Raw genomic sequence first — 6,000 nt, 5'->3', positions numbered from 1 at the left:
GTCTTCATTTATAAATGGTTTAGAATTTCTAAACATTTTATTTTTGAATACACTGAGATTTCAATTCATTGATATGTTTGAAAACTTTCACGACAGCTATTTTATGAAGGCGTACAAATTGAAGTCTGCAACATTCTGCGCAATTCCAGAACCAAAGCATTTCAATTTAAAGTTAGGCCTCACTATGACAGTACAGTTTCAAGCACCTTTTCAATTAGGAAATTCAGTACTTCGCAAAAATATGAAATTCTTTTCTCACAATCGAATCGAGATGAGTTGCCGAGGTGTTCCGAGTGGCGCCGAGCTCGTACGAATAGCTCACCTTTGGAAAATATTGCCCAATCGGGAATCAGTGCGCGTTGGTGCTTGGACGCGGGCGGTCGTCGCGCTCCGCAGCCCAAATGCACGTGCGTGCGGGATCACACATTAATCGACTATTAATTATTATTGTGCTACAGTGACATTAATTGCACTTGTTGATCGGTGGTCGCGTTTGTGATTTTTTGCGTCCGACTAAAAGTGCTCCGTGGAGTTTGTATGTAGAAATTTTGATGAAGGTTTTTTAATGAGCTATTTTGAAAACAATCGGGCGTTTGCTGATAGTATACCGATGCGATCTTATCTTTTGCTGCAGAATATTACGTTATTTTTTAATTAAGACGTTAATCACAGGTAATTTTGGGCTGTTAGTAGTACATACCTAAGTAAGTTTAATTGATTTTACTGAATAAAATACGAGTATAACCATAGGAATTTTCGTTTATTTTGCATAGATGCTATAAAAAGCTTTAACAGCTTATAAATTTTTTATGATTATTCTGATTAATAAGACCAATATTTTCTACGTCAAATTACTTAAAAATATAAAAGTTTGCCATACCTAAGACTATAATATCGTACTGTAATTTACATCTCCGTGTCATTAAAATGTAGAGAGCTTTTTTCCTATGCCATTATCTTGAAAAATCTGGAAAATGTATTTCCTGTATCATAAATTCCAAGGAAAATCCTTTAATAATGTTGTTAGTAATATACAGTAACATGTGGCTGTAGGTCAGGCAGTTAACCATTGCATTTATAACAGTAACAACAATACTCGTAATACTCAAACAAATAACTGGCTTTCAGGCTATCAGTGTGCTTACCATGAGTTTACGTTAGTGTGCTCGCTAGCAACTGTGTAAAAAAATGACATTCATTGTATGACATATTGTGCAGCGCCCCTAGCGGCTACTTTCAAGAAACAAAATCTTCATAGAGATTTTTGACGTACTCGCTAGCGAGCACACCTAACGTAAACTCATGGTAGGTACACAGGCTATCATTTGATTTTTGGTATTTCATATATCAACCAAAAATGTCAGTCCATTCATCTGACCGTAATGGTAATCAAAATGTAGGTTTAGTAATAATATTCACAACTAAAATTAAGCTTTTTATGTATCGTAAATAAGCACGAAATACGCTCACGGAAGCTTTAAAGCCACGTTATCGCGAACATCCTACTAAAATGTGATTATCATACACAATACGACAGCCTATAAACGAAATTTGTTGAATAAGGAATACCTCTATTATATTCCTTCGCTCTTTATCGTAATAAAATGTATTGACGTGTCAATTTTCCTTTTCGTAGACTAGACAAGAATACTGATATTCAGCTAAAAGGAAATAGGCTAATGTTGGGCAAACCAGACGAGGTCAAGTACTTGGTAAATTTTGGGCTAGGTAGAAAGATAGGCCGCATTCTAGCATATCGGCTGAACCATTTAAGAACCTAGTAAGGGACACTTTTTCAGATTTTCGTTTTTTGTCATAAATCACCTTAGAATTAAGGTCTCCACAGGATGTGAAGACAGAAATCGCTCTATTACACTTAACACCGGAGAAACGCGTTGCTAAAAACCTAGTAAGTGCAATTCAAATCTGCAAAAACCATTATCAAAACCTAGCAAGTTACAATGACCATTTAAAACCTAGTAAGTGCATGAACTTACTAGGTTTCAAAATGGTCAATGTGACTTACTATAGGTAAAATGCTACTGTAATTGAAATATTATTTCGAGTTCTGTTGGCTGACACTCGATAACCATATCAAAATCTGGGGACTACATGAGTACTGATTCATATTCGATTTTTATTTTGATTTTTACGAGGCACTTTTGTCAAAAAAATAATTTTTAGTGTTAGTAAAGAGCATAAAACTTGCAATTTTTAACGAAATATATTCTTTTATTCCATAAAGTATACTTTAGTAACTAATCTTTAATATAAACATCGGAAGTTATCCAAATCTTTAAGCATCTTAGCAGGGCAAATGAAAATGCGTTTTTTCGCTCTCCTGTAAAATTTGCTCCGCTGCACTTACTAGGTTCTTAAATGGTTCAGCCGATATGAGGCAACGTTTTTGCTTTCAATGCAATGTTTGGACTAGTTTTTCGACATAGCGCTAATGATAGCATGTCTAAATTAAAGAAATGCAATCAAAATGTAAGTAATTGTTATGGTTTTGGAACATTGCAAACCATAAATAAATTATTAAAAATTTATCTGAGCCACATAAGTAGACCAAAAGTTATGTTAGTGAAATGCTACAAAATAAGTTACTCAATAGAAACGTTTTACCAATTCACTAGCTCTGCCTCGCGGTGTTACCTGCGATAAAACGTAGCCTATGTGTTAGTCCAGGATGTCAGCTAACTCCATACTAAATTTTATTAAAATCGCTCCAGCCGTTTAGATGTGAAGAAGTAACAAACATACATACTCACAAACTTTCGCCTTTACTCGTATAATATTAGTGTGATGACTTTATTGGCTTACGCCTGTATTCACAAACATTACTATGAGGTCTCACAGTGTGCGTATACGCACAGGGTGACACACGAACCAAAAACAGTGTGCTTACCATGAGTTTACGTTAGGTGTGCTCGCTAGCGAGTACGTCAAAAAAATATATTTTATAAAGATTTTAGTCCTTGAAAGTCCGCTGTACAATCTGTCATACATTTAATGTCATTTTTTACGCAGTCACTAGCGACTAGCGAGCACACACGTAACGTACTCATGGTAAGCACACAGAGCTCTATTCACCGCTGTGCGTTTGATTCGCTGCTTCACTTAAGCAAGAATTGTTTGTCAATACGGGCGTTAGTCTCTAAATTTCAAGAGTTACATTATTCAGACTTAAGGTTTCAGGTGGAAGATATCTGAAAATATATTACACGTAACAGCTGTTATATAATTTGAAACCATTCTTGTCGCAGTAGGGTAAAACAGTAAAGTACAAATTACCTAGTGTTACCTAAAAGCTCTAATTCAACCTAATTTCGGTCGGTTATTTGAAGGATTCCGTAGAGCCGGCGTTTGCTTTAATATTAAAACTTGTAATTACCCTGCAAGATAATCCTATGGTATTATATTATTACACGTAATACGAAATGCCAAGGTAAACAAAACATGCCATAGTTTAAATTACGTGGATATTATAATGACATGTTTAAAGCTAAATGTTTTTGTCGAGCGTTTTATATCAATCAAAACAATTAGGTATTTTTCCACTCTCTCACACATATTTCTTCAGAATGAGAGAGGTGCTTAATTTATTTTGTTCATTACATTTTAAATTCATTTTTTTACTAGTTAATATTATGACAATTAGTTTTTATCACTTATTGAAAAAAATATTACATTAGAATTTAGAATTTGAATGCAATTCTTATTTCTTTTGAAAAATAAAGGAATGTTTTCTTTGAGAAAAAAATTCTATCTACAATATTAAGAGTACTTTCCCTCCAGGTGGCATTACAAAATTCCACCCTGTATATTGGGTTGTAGCAAAATCGCACGAATAACCACTATAAGTGCTTGATATGCCATCTTTTGTACTTAAAAAGTCGATAAGGTGGGTTTTATATCACCGAATTCCAGCTAATGGCTGTATAACAGTCTAGCAGATTTGTATAAAAGTAACGACCTCTATTTACACTTGCCCTCTACGTTTGAGCTTCTTTTGTTAATTTTGGACTTAGCCCCACAGTAATATGCCCCAGTTTTGTACTTAGAAAGACAAATTACAACATTTTGTAACAACTGTTACTGTTTAACGAACATTAAGTATTCTAAGTCCTTCAATGTCGGCCTACTTCGTTAAAAAATCTTTCCTAGAAACACTTCAGACTTTGAAATATCTGAAACTCCACTAAGCGTTTCGTTTAAGCTTAGTTTGGATCAATTAAATATAATTGTACATGTAATTTTGATTAAAATCTGAATCCACATAACTCAGTCTTTCAGATAAATTCGTATTTTGTTGATGATTAATATTAGGTACCTACTAGCTTTTGCCCGCGGTGTTGCTTGTGTAGACTTAGGTCTAAAATTCTGATTAATCCCGCAGGTTTTATGTTTTAGCAAAAGCTTGCAAATATACATTTACTATTTTACCTATGAAACATGGATAATTATAAGTTGTAATTTTAATGCCCCTTTTAAAAAACGTGTAGGAGTTTTTTCTAAAGGAGGTGGCACATAAACATTAGCTTCACTATAATAGAGGTACCTAAATAGTATCCTTAGAACAGAATTGCTGAGTCCAGCCTCTCTGATGCCTATGCAAATATTCAACAATGCTAACTCAGCACCCTAGGTGTGAAGCAAACCTAAGCGTACAGACAAAAATATTTGTTTAAGTACAATATTTAGTCAAAACAACGTCAAAATAAAGTCAAAACACATAACCTAACATGTTAAATTAACCTTAATAACCGTTAAGAACCGCAGCAGCAGGCAGCGCAGGACCGTGCATTGCGGAAAACCTTGGAGGAGGCCTTTGTCCAGCAGTGGAGGTCATTTGGCTGAAACGAACGAACGAACGAATGAACCGTTAAGAAATATGAATCCGCTTTCAGAATAGAGGATAGAGCATTAAGCCTATGAGCAGACCACCGCTTTTTAGTCGGCCTATAGTTGGGCCTGATTCTAATTTGTATGAAGAATCAATCGGTGTAATGTGCGCACTTCCATACATGCCCATACTGATTAACTGCCCGACCAAACTATTGGCCGAAAAAATATCGGTGGTCTGCGCTTAGGCTAAGTTGTCGAGTGTCGGTCCCAGTCATTGCCTCGGGTAGTTTCGGACTTTGAGCCTTGTCAAATGTCTAGCCAGCCAGCCAGCTCATAGAGTCTGACACCGGCTTTCACAACTCACACGATTAGAAATAAGTGTACGCGTGTTTTCCATATTAAATTCCAATTAGATACTCTTGAGAATCATAACCTAGCTTTAAAGGTCAAATATATAGGTAATTATTTATTGATTTATGCAAGTAGGCAAAGATCACTTTTACACCCTACCACTGCTTCGGGAATGTAGGACCAGTGATGCGAAGAAACAGCGCAAGAAACTCATTCACTATCTAATAACTAAAGCTAGAGAGCAGTTTTTAATTTCAAATTGTAATTAAATAATCGTTTCAGTGGTTGTTTTCATCAAAAACACGCGTGTTAAAACACTTGACTGCAGCAAAAAGCCATCAAATCTCATACGAAAATAAAATAAAAGGAAAATTTGAGAAAATTGTGAGTATTCCAGCAATGAGCTTTAAAGCGACGTTTTTATATCATTAAACGGTTTATCTCATCCCGGTCTAATATCATCAACGGACCCACAAAAATTTTACTGACAATTTTAAGGTTTATTTACATCTGTAATTTACTGCTACCATCATCATATTCAGACGATATGCACTCCCATTCCTCATTGCTACCTTTTTTATGTCACTCTTTACGATCCTGAGGGCTTATCTGGCCCTTTCAGCAAAATTAATTTCCAACTACCTTTTGGTATGAAACCTGGAAAAGGCTTTTTTAGAGTATTTCGTCTTCATTTAGGAGCGGTCTGCATTGACGCCTAATTTTTATTACGGTGTAAACTTTTTATTTTTTGGTGAATCAAGTCGGTCATACTACGGATTTACTACGGCACTACGACTTGCT

General features: G+C 35.3%; 1 protein-coding gene across 1 annotated transcript in view; it reads left to right on the top strand.

Moving 5' to 3' along the window:
* The first annotated feature begins 371 nt into the window (after positions 1 to 371).
* The window catches only part of LOC114357912 (uncharacterized), a 77,429-nt gene continuing 71,800 nt past the window's right edge, over positions 372 to 6,000 (top strand). The window contains exon 1 of the mRNA XM_028311718.1: positions 372 to 535. The gene's annotated coding sequence lies outside the window, so the exon portion shown is untranslated. The remainder of the gene's footprint in view (positions 536 to 6,000) is intronic.

Source organism: Ostrinia furnacalis, unplaced genomic scaffold (assembly GCF_004193835.3).
Source record: "Ostrinia furnacalis isolate ACB-3 unplaced genomic scaffold, ASM419383v2 OfSCF0260, whole genome shotgun sequence".
Classification (NCBI taxonomy): Eukaryota; Metazoa; Arthropoda; class Insecta; order Lepidoptera; family Crambidae; genus Ostrinia; species Ostrinia furnacalis.
The sequence above is the reverse complement of the archived record's forward strand: the minus strand, read 5'-3'. Positions and strand labels throughout refer to the sequence as shown.